Genomic DNA, 13,387 nt, shown 5'->3' with positions numbered 1-13,387 from the left:
GTGCGAGGGCGCACTGTTGTAATAATGTCACTACTACAAAAATAGTTAAAGATCACATTTTGAAAAATTAAAATATCTCACTTTTTATTGAAAGTGTGATAAAAAAAATTAGATTGATATTTTAATCACACTTGATTTGATTAAGTGTGATAATATTTATATTTTATGTCACTTTTCAATTAAGTGTGATTATATATATATTTTTTAATCACACTTTCTAATTAACATGTGATTAAAGATCACATAAGAAAAATTAAAATATCTCACTTTTATTAAAAGTGTGATTAAAAATATTAAAATAATTTTTTAATCACACTTAATTTAATGAGTGAGATAATATTTTTTTTAATCACATATTTTAAATAAGTGTGATTATATATATTCTAATTCAAAGTAATTGTAAATACATTCTCACAAGCACCATCAATTCCCAATCAATCCTAATTCATATCCGCAAAATATCTCATTCAACTCTTTCTGCCTTTTGCTGCTCCTCACCTTGCCGATCGCCTCCGCCACTACTAGCGTTGCCAATCGCTGCCACCGCTAGCCCTACGAGTCACCGTTGATCGTCTCCTCTTAGATCACCTCACCACTAGCCGATTCGGTAAGTTTCTTTTTGCTCTCTCTCTCTCTCTCTCTCTGCTTTTGTCTCCCTCACTGAGTTCAATTCATCTTGTGGAGGACGGTCTCTGATTGTTTGAGGGCACTGTAGAGACATTTTTATAATATTCACGTTTTTGAAATCTTTGCAATATCCATTCATATGGATCTCAGCAGTGTGTCACCTTTCTGTGAAGTGAATTCCTAATTATTGACTATGCATTTGATGAAAGGTAACTGCTGCGAAAAGGCCAAAGAATAGTGCATTAGAAGTTGATCTGGATTTCGAGCACAATCTGAGACCTGCCCCTGTAATCATAGAGGTAAGATTAGCTAGAGGTTGGTTCATTTATACATACAGACAAAGCTTCAAAGAAGCCGAGCTGCAACTATTCACGAACAGTTTGGTTCACTTGCAACCCTAGTCAAACGGATAATAGTTTGCCAATAATACTCACTGCCAAGGGACACTTACAAATATAAGATGTTATTCGTGATTTCTAAATTATGCTATGGAAAATGGTATTATTTGCTGTCACTATGGAGTTCTGAAGTATGGTTTGATGAAAAACACATTTTTCAATGAAAAGTGGCACAATGCCCCAAACTTTAGTAGAATTCCTGGACATTGCTATTTTACCTTGTCATTCTTGTTATGGTACACATCTATGAATCCTATTGTTTTATCATTTTGTTCAAATGTTATGTTATTTTCTTGCTTGTGATGCTCACTATTTGTGTTGCTCTAGCATTGTTGATTGTTACTATACGAGCTTGTTATGGCATACATCTATGAATCCCCTTGTTTTATCATTTTGTTCAAATGTTACATTCTTTTCTTACTTGTGATGCTCGCTTGGGTTTTCTTTTTATCAATCATATAGGGAAGAAGTGGCTTTTCATGTGAGGGTTCTAACTCAAATTTTGTATATATAGACTGTGATATTTTGGGTAAGAAGTTTGGGGTGTGATATGGGGAAACTGAGTCTTGGGAGGGTGTTGGATTGCCTTTGCCTTTCTTCTAACTCAAGGTCTGGTTTCTTCATCAATTCATTGGAAAACGAAGATGAGTTTGAGAGCAAGCCATTGGTTGCAAGTGAAGGAGGCAATTTGGTGAAACTGAAGGATGTTCTTGAAGGGCCCCAGACACTTGCTTTTCAATTGAAGCCCAAGGTGAGTTGCTTCCATGTATACTCCACTTTGTTGTTTTTATAATTTTTTTTTATGTAACAGCATGTTTGGCTGTTGAGAAATTTTGTGTCTATTGAAATGGTAAACAAAATTTTGAAACTTACATTCTTGTCACCTATCATTGTAAAAGAAGAAATGAAAGAAAATCTCTCCATATTGAAAGAATCCGAAGCCCACTTGTTCTAATTTATGTACAGTCATTTGATCATGTTTGGAGATTCTCACATAATATAATGGTTGTAAGTGAATTGAGATTGAAAGACAAAAAATTTGTAATAGAAGATCTCTAACCCATTGAATAATCAAATGAGTTGCTTTTAAGCCTATTTGGTTATATTTTGATTTTCTGTTTTTGGTCCACTAAATAACCAGATGAGTTACTTTTAAGCCTATTTGGAATATTTTATTTTTTTTTTCAGTTTACAGAAAACACAGGAAACTTGGGAAACTTGTTTGGTATTGTTTCCTGAATTTTTTTTTTTCAAAAACTACCCACTTTTTAGGAAATATCAAAATGTTATTGTTGAATTAAAAAAAAAAACTATTTCACACAAAAATAAAAAATTACGGGTTTATAAATCTGATTGTTGGAAATCAACAGACTCATAATCAAATAGGCTTTTAAATCTGATTGTTGATTTGGAATGAGTCTATTGATTTTCAAACATTAGTGGAATAAAAAAAACTCATTTAATTTGTGTTTGATGACTAATAATGTAGACGGTGGTGCTAAGGGTGTCAATGCACTGCAATGGTTGTGCAAGAAAAGTTAAGACACACATCTCAAAGATGGAAGGTATGCTAAATATAAGCATTTCTAGTTTTAGAATATTACCCATTAAGCTCTTAAATTAGCATTCATCACAAGAACGACATTTTTCTTTAGATTTGAGTTGTCTCTAGTTGAAAATTGAACGAGACCATACAATTAAGGTCTCTGACTGGGAAGAATCATTAAACGAAAGACTCTTACCGGTAAGAGTTTATAAAAATAGGGTCCATTTGAATTTTTTCAAAAACTCTTATTAGTAAGAGTCTTCTGTTTCATAATTTTTCTTGGTCAGAGTCTTCCTTTTAATGACTCTTTCCAGTCAAAAATTTCAACAGTCTAGTCTAGTTAAAATCTCAACTAGAGACAAGTTATTCCCTTTTTCTTTCCACTGCTTCATTGTGTGTGTGTATGAATTAACTACATAAAACATGTTGTCGATATGAGAACTCATGGCACAAGAAAAATAATTGAATGTCAAAGGTCAACATATTGAGTTGATTCTATTAATCCAGTGGATTTTGTTTCTTGTGGATGTGAACACATGTGAATTTTTTGTTTTTCTTTTTCTATTTCAATATTTACATATATACATTATCAAACCATGCAAAATATTCATAATGCTCACATCACATGTGTATGTTTTGTAAAAAGTCACATGGACACCCATTTGAGTAGACAAAGTAATTTTCTATAAATTTATTCGTATTGATATTTTCTCTTTTTCTTTTTAACACTAGAAATTTGTATCCTACCCTAACTTAACCTAAAGGAAATAGGAAGAAATTTAAACACAATTACTTGAGCAAAGTTAATATATTTTAAGTTTCTCTTCTCTTCAGTTGATAGAATGGTTCAATCAAAAATAAGTAAAGATATAATAATAATAATAATAATAATAATAATAATAATAATAGTCTAAATTTATTGGGTTATGTGGGTGAACTTAAAGTTTAAATTTCTTTTAGTGCTAAACTTGAAATGATTAGATTAGACCCAATGTTAAATCTGGTCAAGCTTAGAGTGATAGATATGTTGTTACTAGTGTACAAGTTGGGCTGGTTGTTTGTTCATCCTAACATAAACCATTGGAGCACTCTATATCCACAAAAAAAAAAAAAAAAAAAAAAAAAAAAAAATTGACATTTTGACAACATAAATTTACCAAAAAATAGCTTTGGAAATGCTATTATAATTACAGCCATTGAATTTCCTCTTATAACACCATTCTTTAGGCTCAACTCTCTAATTAATTAGAGAATATCCAAGTCCAATTTGTAATATATAAATTATATTGACACAAAAAAATTGTCCCAAACTTTTACATTTTTGTGTGGTAAAAATTAAATTGTATAATATATGATTAAGTATAGAATGAATCTGAGATTAAGTATACATACAGACAAGCATTGTGCCCTTTTCATTTCAGAATCAGATATTTGAAGGGCTTGATACTGATATTGAAACAGGTGGGGAAGACGCAAATGCTAGAAGGCTTATTTAAGGAAAATAATCTACCACTAGATATATGCAAAGGAATATCTTAAATATGGTATCCACCAAATCAAGTTGCAATTGGTTTGGTTTGTTTGGGAGTGCTATATTGTTGTTAACTAGCAATAAGAGACAGGATATTCTCGATATCATTCATATTCCCTAGTTTTTTGACCTGTCTGCAGCAATGCATCTTGCCAACGCAAGGCAGACTAAGATTGATGATGCTACTGATGATGACATCCCCAGTACCTGGGGGAGGCAATTTACAGATGCTACTTTCTCTGATTCATCGCATTCAAAAGTTTCAAAGGTTAGGCATTTGAGATGATGTTTCTAGGATAGGTATGAAGCATAATTTGTTCTTTTTTCTTTTCATTTATTATAATTTCTCTTGTTTCATCAATTTGATTAAATTCAAAAGCATGTGGTACCGTTTTACTCTTCTTTTTTTTTTTTGGTTGTCTATGTGACTATAATTCATCTGGTTTGATGTGGATCTCTTAAAGTAAAAGAAAATCTAGAATGTTTTATTTGTAGATTTCTAGTCATTTAGGGTCAGTGAGCATGCCCAAAAACTGTTTTCAATTATCTTTTTTTATCTTTATGCTTTTGTTGGCTTTCATTGCTTTATTATGGATTTTCTTTACAAGGATTATAATTTGTTAAATCTTTATATCAAATTGTGTTACTTTTTTATTTTTTATTTTGTAAACAATGTTTGGTTCCAAAACCTGTTGCAAACTTGATTTGCTTAAACCTATGGTTTCATGCAACATGAACATTAGATGGAAATGTACTATCTATACCAACATAGTTCTCTAAATTGTTTGGTTATTTTGAACGAAGATGTGTTAGAGACTAGCACATATCAAAATTGTTCACATATATATATATATATATATATATATATCAGAACACTTCAAAATTACTAGAGAAAATCATATGAAAAGCATTACATTAGGAAAAAAAATTGGATCACTGTGGATTTGTATGCTTTCCGTGTTTCTTATTACATTTACTTATTAACTGTTAGCTTCATTTCTATATATTTATTTGTGTGTGTTGGAAGTTGTCAATTGCATACTTTATGTGGATATGCACATGATTTATTCTTTTCTGAGATATTTGAAGGTACGTTTGGGGTGCACAAGTTGTAGCCCGAAGAATGCCTAACATGGGTACTATTAAGAGATTAACCATTTGGTTGTACTCAGGAGGGTTCGAAAAGTGTCATGAAGTGTTCATGAAAAGTCGTTTGTCTGAAATTATGAAATTTTACTTTAAACTTAAGAAACGTTTCTAGGAGTGTGTGACACAAACACAGCTCCTCCCTGGAAGTGGCCATGCTACTTAGGTGCCCACAATCACATTGCTCTCTATCTATATCAGTTGATTTTTCTTGGAAATCACGGTGTATCTGGCTCATTTTATTCTGTAGCTTGCACCAAAGTTAGCTTGCACCTGCAACTCACTTTTAAGCCAACATGTTTATGATTAAAAAATATTATGGCTGGGAAACGATGAAGCTGACAGAATTCTCTACAAGTGCTGAATTAGAGGGCTTTCGTGCATCAAAAGAGGTAATGCTTTCTTCATATAAATTGACAATTATGAATAATCTAAAATCAGATAGTGTATCATTTAAGATGAATCAAGTGGTATCAGAGATCTTGGTTTAGTAGTTCTAAGTGTTCAACTATTTGATTTTCACTTAATAATGGAATGTGCAAGTGTTGGTAGTTGTCTTTCTCATGCTTTAATGATATAATTTGCTTTATGCATGCATCCCTTTCTTCATTGGACTTCTCGTGAAGTATGCAGTTTTTATTAGTTAATTACACATTTGTATAATAGTATGATAACTACAATTAGATCTTTGCTTCTTCTTTTTCTTTTTCTTTTTTTTTTCTTTTTTTTTTTTTTTGTGTGGTACCATTCATTTTGCAAGTATGGCTACAAGTCAACAAGTCTTGCTCATTTTGACAGTCACATGAATTAATTTATCAATATGGGGGAGCAGAAGACCCCACTTTAGATGATGAAGAATGGTCGCAGATATCTGAAATGCACTCAAGGTATTTGCACAATCAACATTCAATTGCATTTCTTTTGTAGAACATTAAATATTTGAGATGGATAGAGCCTCTTAAACTAAGTTGTTGGTTATAGTAAAACTTCTGTTGAACTTGCAATTTTTGTGGGTAAAGTGACATTTTGTTTTTACATGCTTCATGTCATGCTAGAGGTATTTAATGTTGAGACATTTGAAGCGGTGTGATCAGTCGGACTTTATCTTTTGTAAGACTAAAATAATCTCTACAAATAGCTAGTTTCTTCATAGCGATTTCTAAATTAATTTGTGATTTTATTTTTCAGGTCAGAAATTTCTTAGAGAGATGCAAAATATGGTCAAAGAATTCAAGAACTTAGTTTTTCAAGTTTTTCATTTTTTAATACATGTAAGCACAATTTAAAACTTTTTATTTAATTCCTTTGTATATACTTTTGAACATATTTGACTTTCATTTATGAAATATATGACGTTATTCCATTCAATGTGGTTGTGATTCAAAGTATAATATATAGTATGTATTACATTATTGAAATGCGTGTACACAAATAATATTGATTATTCTTTAAATATGTCGAATCCTTTTTTTATCACACGCATTAACTATGATGAGAAATACATATAAGGTGTGATCTTTATCTCATTATTAATCACAGGTTTTATTAGGAATTAATCACACTTAAAAGATGTGATCTAAGTGATTATTATTACAGGTTTTATTAATTTTTAATCACACTTAAAAGATATGATCTAAATGTTTATTATCACAGATTTTATTAGTTTTTAATCACACTTAAAAGATGTGATATAAATGTTATTAATCACACTCAAAAAGTGTGATCTTAAATGTTATTAATCACACTTAAAAAGTGTGATTAAAAATGACCCTTTTTAATCACACTCCCAAAGATTACACTTTGACAAAAACTTAAAAAGTGTGATTAAATAACATAGATCACACAAAAAAAGCGTGATCTTTATCTGTTTTTGTAGTAGTGTGTGTATGTCTTTGAACCCCACGTCTTTCTCCCTTTTATTTATTAGTTTATGATGGTTGGTTTAGGGTATCATATTTTGATTAGCATGCTTCATGTTTGCATCCACTTGTCTTGCATGCACTGAGGCTCGGTTCATCATTCTAACTTGCATTGGTAGTTTAAAAGATTCTTTGAATATGTTCTTAGACCGCATGCTACCAAATTGTTTCATATGTTATATTAGTAACCGAGTCTAGTAATTGTATATCGCATGGGTTGCATTAGTCATATTGCATAGTTAGGATCACGCATTTTTCCTAACTTTTCTATCTTTTTTGGCTTGGAGTACTAGATGAGCCTTTATTTGCTTTAGCATAATTGCATGAGTGTGATTATTGTCATGTCTAGCATGCTTTCCATGAGGCTAATTGCTTAATTGCTAAAACTGTTTGAGTGCCTGTGGATGAAGGCTAGTTGCTTGAATTGGAATAATTTGAGTAATGTTCATATGCGATCACTTTTCAGGTGGTACATATTTGAAACAATTTTCAAAACAAAACATGAGATCAAGTGTTCCAATTCTTGCAAATTAGTCTATATTTGTGTGTGTGCGCATCCCATGGTAATGCTAGCCTAATAATCGGAACAAGAGCATATAATGTAAATAAGAATCACATCATGATTAGTAAAGGCCGATCTTTGATCGGGCGAGTGGGAGTGCTCAATTTATGACTTTCTCCGCTCATACCTAAGTTCCTGAGCCAAGACAATCTTGGTGATGACGGACACGTGGCCTTTGGCATGAGTCATGGGTTTCCTAAATTTTTTTCAAAAATATTTAGGTTGCGACTCTGTATCTGGCAAAGCAGTCCATTTTTTGGCAATTTGATTCAAAATCAATTTTTCAAAAGATTTGTTGGATTTAGACTCTTTGGTGTTTATCTATTTCACATTACACTTGTGGAATCAGATTTAGAACCGCGGAAGTACGATACTATAGGGCTATTCGACTTCCGAAAGAGAGCACGAAAAGTCGAGCTACATAAGCAAATTAAATTGGGCTGTCCTTTTCACCAAACAAGATTCTAGTGAAGGGATTCTACCTAAATTTTCCATCTTTTATAAATGAGATTGTTGTGAGGTGTCTTGTATTTGTAATACCCCCTAATCGAGGGGTGAACCCCCGTGATGCACCGAAGGTGCGTTGCAATCTTGATAGGTCAGGATTGCGCCAAAATTGATATTTACAGACCTATAATGTTAGTTTCAGCCCATTAGTTTTTACTCTATAAATTGTATCAGTTTATACATCTTAAGGTTAGAGAAAAACAAAGAGAATTGCGAAGTGATTTGTAATCCTTATTACATACAGTGGATTTTGATTATTTTTCTGCCGTAGATATAGGCATCTCGCCAAACCACGTTTATCTTGTGTTTGTGTGTATGATTGTTATTCTCCTTGTTATTTATTGTGTGATTAAAACCAGATCATTGCATAACAAGTGGTATCAGAGCCAAGTTAGGGTTTCAATCTTTTGATTATTAACAATGGCGAGCTCAAAGTATGAAGTTGAAAAGTTCAATGACAAGAATAACTTCTCTCTTTGGCAGAGATGGGTGAAGGATCTTCTCATCCAGCAAGGGATCACCAAAGCATTGCTTGGGGAAGTGAATAAGCCAGAGAAGATGGAAGACGATGTGTGGGGGGAACTTGATTCAAAGTTGGCCAGTGCAATCTATCTAAACCTATCTAACGAAGCCATTCACAACATGCTTGATGAGGAGACTGCTGAAGCAATCTGGAAGAAGTTAGAAGGTTTGTATATATGGAAAAATCTAACTAATAAATTATATGTGAAAAAAAAATTTTACGACTTAAAGATGAAATATAATATAGACGTGCTGGAATATCTCAATGTATTTAATATGTTAAATACACTGTTGTTGGGTTTTGGGGTAAAGGTTGATGAAGAAGACAAATCAATACTCCTATTAGCATCATTTCCCTCTTCGTTTGATCATCTAGTTGCAATGTTGATGTAAGGTGTAGACACCCCACTTTTGATTGCTCACAAGACTCGGACGCTCGGTTCGGTGCACTCAATGATGAAAGTTGAATTGTGAATTCGCAGCGATTTGGAATCAATCAAACTCCCGAAATAACCTCAAATCTTCAACATTTACTTTGTTTGAACCTGTGAGCTTTATTTTTGGACCTTTTCCCTCCATGAGTTGAGTTTGAGCCAAAAAACAAGGAAGGCCATCATAGCCCAGCCGTGCATTGGTGATGGTCGGCCATGGCTATGAATGGTCAGTCAGCCTTCAATGGCGATAAACACTGTTCTGGACGGAAGGCCGCTGGCTGCCCATTTTTGAAGATATTTGTCACCTTTTCAGCTTAAATTCTATAAAACCGAGGCTCTAGGATTGTTTTGAGGGTTGAACAAATATCTAGAAGAGAGATATACACGCTTGACAAACCTTGACTCCTCCTTCTTCCATTGCAAGGCATCCTTTGAGCTAACCTAGTTTGCTTACACCATCACTACACACCATACGCAGCCTTGTTTGATCATCCTAAGGCCTTGGTTGATATTGAGGAAGTGTAATTCAAACTTGAGAGTGCATTGAATTTGAGTTTGAAACTCTAAAAGCAAGCTAGCTTCTCGAAAGGTATAAGCTTGCTTTCTCTTTTCTTTCTTACATTTTTCTTCGTTACATCATCATTCTTGCTGTTTTGATTGTTTTTGAGCTCATTTGAGGTGTTGGAATTGAGTTGGAAGGGTTACCAAAAGGGTACCTTTATTTCATAAACTAAACTCTCTCCTTTTCACCCTCTTCCCTTGGTATTCATACTGATTTTTAGAGTTTTGAAAGGCTAAAATATATGGTTTTGAGGTCCAAAAAGTGAAGGGATTAGCCACCCCTCCTTAGGCTTGCTTACTAGCTTTAATTCTCTCCTATTTTGCTTGCTTTTTTTTTTGTTTTTGTAGTGTAATTTCAGTACTATTTTTACCCTTTTAGGAGCTGTTTTAGGTTTCCATGGCCGTTAAAATTGTTCCATGCTTTGGTTAGTTCATGTGTTATCTCGTAAATTGCATGCATGGCTTATATTGTATTGTTCTAAGCTTTCCTTTGCTTTATTTCCATGGTGAGAGTCTCACTCTAAATAATCAATCAACTATTTATCATTTTCATTTGAGAATGATTTCAACCGATCAAAGTTGCTCGAGACATGTAAGAATGGTCAACACTTAATGGCTTAATCTCTTAGGAGATTCATTGTCAACGGTGTAGCCTTTCTCTCATGTTTTAGAGAGACCTTTCGCTTGACATTATTTCTTGTTTAGAGGACTCCTAACATCACATCTGGACAAATGGACTAATGAATAACAAGGCCAAATAAAATTGGTTTAAAATTTGGTTCAAAACACTTAAAGAAAATGGCTTAAAAAGCATGAACTTGGCTGGACGTTATGCTAAGTTCCTTGTGTCAAGGGTCATCAAGCATCAATTGATGGTGCTTTTGATGTTTTTGAAGCGTCTCAACTTCCCTTTTTTGAGTTCATTCCTTGACAAAAAGTGAGGGATGGTCCATTTGCATTACATTTATTGATTTTGTCCAAGATCATGTCCTAAAGCATCAAGCAAATCAATTGCTCATTGATGTCTTTAGGAATGATTCCATTCTTCTCTTGAGGCTTTCCCATGAAAGAGAGGAAATAAGGGACAAACAGAGCTTGGAAATGCTCTTTCTGCACTGATTTCACCTCAAAGCACAAAAATAGAGTTTGCACTAAATCAATGCACAGCTGGCCCTCTGTAGGCCCGGCCAGCCATCAGTAATGCACGGCCGGCCCTTGGTGTTTGGCTAGTAGTGCAATTTTGCAGAAACAAAGGCAGTGGCTGAAGGTGAAACACATGCAGTCTAGGGCAGACAGAGCAGCTTTCGGGCGATGCGCATGCAGCCTCTATCCATCTTCCTTGGTGCTCACATCAAATGTGTTGTCATTTAATTGTTTCATTAGTATAATGAATTGTGTTGTAATAATTCAATTAGTTGTAGCTAATTAGTTGTGTTTTAATATTTAATTAGCTTAAATAGTTAATTATTTAATTGCTTTAGTTAGCTTCGAATAGTTAATTCAAGTGTTGTAATTAATTAGTTAGTGTAACTAGTTATTCGATTCCAGTTTGTAATAATTAATTAGCTTAGAATAGTTAGTTAATTCATTTCAAGTGTTGTATTAGTTAGCTTAATTAGCATAGCTAGTTGCTTAGTTTTATTCATTCGGACCCTCCTTCGCGAGGGCATAATGTTGTAATAAGTATGCGTGCGTGTGTGTATGTCTTCCAACCCCATGTCTTTCTCCCTTTTATTTAATCACTTTCGATGGTTAGATTAAGGACATGTCTTAATTAGCATATCACATGTTTGCATCCATTCATTTGTCTTGTATGCACCGAGGCTCCGCGCATCATTCAAACTGCATCGTAATTTCAATATCTTATTTGAATATGTGTTTATCGCATGTTGTTCATATCGATTCATATGCTATATTAGTAGTTGAGCCTATTAATTGCATATTGCATGTGTTGCATTAGGCATCTTGTATAGTTAGGATCATGCATCTTTCTAACTAGTTTTTGTTTTAGCTTAGAGTACTCGGTAAGTTTTTGCGCATTAGCATACTTGCATAAGTGTGATTGCCATATTGCCATGTTTCGCATGCTTGCCATGAGGCTATGTTCTTACTTGCTAAACGGCATGAATGCCTGTAGATGAAGGCTTGTTGTTTGAATTGGAATGATTCAACAAATTTTGTTTCAAGCCCACTTTGTTGTGGTAAAATTCCGTTTTAAGCCCACTTTGTTGTGGCAAATCAGTGTTTTAAGCCCACTATGTTTGGTGGCAAATCCACATTTTTAAGCCCACTTGAGGTAGCAGCATCAAACCATTTTCGCAAACAAATATGAGTTGAATTGTTCTAAGTCTTGCAACTAGTCTATACTTGCTTGTGTGCGTCATATAGTAAAGTTAGCTAATAACCAGAACAGGAACACATAATGTTTATAAAACATCATATCATGTTTAGTAAAGGCCGATCTTTGATCGGGCAAGCGATGTTGCTCATTTCAGGACCCTCCTCTCTTGTACCTAAGTTCCCAAGCTGAGGCAACTTTGGTGATAACGGACATGTGGCCTTAGACACGAGTCAGGGTTTCCTAAATTTTCTCAAAATAAAATATTTAGGTGGCGACTCTATATCTAGCAAAGCAGTCCAATTTTGACATTATTTGATTTGAAATCAATTTTCTAAAAAGGTTTGCTGGATTTGGACTCTTTGGTGTTTATCAATTTCACATTGCACTTGTGAGACTAGATTTAGAACTGCAAGAGTCTAAACTGTGAGGCCTTCTTTTCAAACCCTTTCCGAAAGGCGGGGCGCGAAAAAAAGGCGAGTCCACGTAAGGGAAGGAAACATTGTAACTCGAGGAAGTGACCAGTGCTCTCCTTTCACATTTAAGGATGAAAAAGGATGATGAACCCATTGTAGATGGACTTGTTGCCAAGTCAGAGACATAAAGGGGCAGAAGCAAATCAAAGGGAAGAAGTTCCAATGGAAAGAGATTGCAATCTAGGCCAAGTGCGAGAAAGACGTGGAGTGCTACCATTGTCACAAACCTGGACATTACAAAAATCAATGTTCTGATTTGAAGCAACATTTAGAAGAAAGTTAAAGTTAGAAGAAACCTGCAAAATTAGCTATTGTAACAGAATAGAAATAAAATTTGGGTATGAATTTACTTTCAATTTCTTCAGGTATGAATTTTTTAGCAGAATCATGGATTTTAGATTCCGATTGCTCTTACTATATGTGTCTGCATTGGTTTGATACATATAAACCTTGCAAAGGAGGTACTGTTCTAATGGGTAATGATGCAGTATGCAAAGCCATTGGAACAAGTACTGTGAAGGGAAGATGTTTGATGAAGTTGTTTGGGTTTTGAGCGATGTTAGACTTGTTTTAGAAATCAAGAAGAATCTATTCTCTTTGGGTGCACTGGATAGTATAGGTTGTGGATATGTGGCAAAAGGTGGAATAATGAAAATCAACAAAGGTGCTTTGTTGATAATAAAGGGACAAGAGTTGGGAATCTATACAGATTGTTTGGGAACACAATTGTAGGTGGAGTTGCAATCTCCACACCAATAGAATCAAGCACGGATGACACAAAGCTTTGGCACATACGGCTTGGTTATATAGGTGAGCGTGG

At 34.0% G+C, this 13,387-nt stretch overlaps 1 long non-coding RNA gene across 8 annotated transcripts; it reads left to right on the top strand.

Moving 5' to 3' along the window:
* Positions 1–429: 429 nt before the first annotated feature.
* Positions 430–6,608, top strand: LOC114286897 (uncharacterized). Of its 8 annotated transcripts, none has more exons than XR_014340255.1 (7): positions 430–607; positions 837–926; positions 1,670–1,776; positions 2,515–2,590; positions 4,033–5,640; positions 6,047–6,135; positions 6,437–6,608. It is a non-coding gene; the product is annotated as an uncharacterized LOC114286897 (long non-coding RNA). The 8 variants fall into 8 exon arrangements; XR_014340256.1 differs by having other exon boundaries at positions 6,304–6,608; XR_014340257.1 differs by adding an exon at positions 6,304–6,358 and having other exon boundaries at positions 4,033–6,135.
* The last annotated feature ends 6,779 nt before the right edge of the window (positions 6,609–13,387 follow it).

Source organism: Camellia sinensis, chromosome 9 (genome assembly GCF_055761805.1).
Source record: "Camellia sinensis isolate YWXY chromosome 9, ASM5576180v1, whole genome shotgun sequence".
In the NCBI taxonomy this organism is placed as follows: domain Eukaryota; kingdom Viridiplantae; phylum Streptophyta; class Magnoliopsida; order Ericales; family Theaceae; genus Camellia; species Camellia sinensis.
Note: the sequence above shows the minus strand (reverse complement) of the source record. Positions and strands in the feature narration are given on the sequence as shown.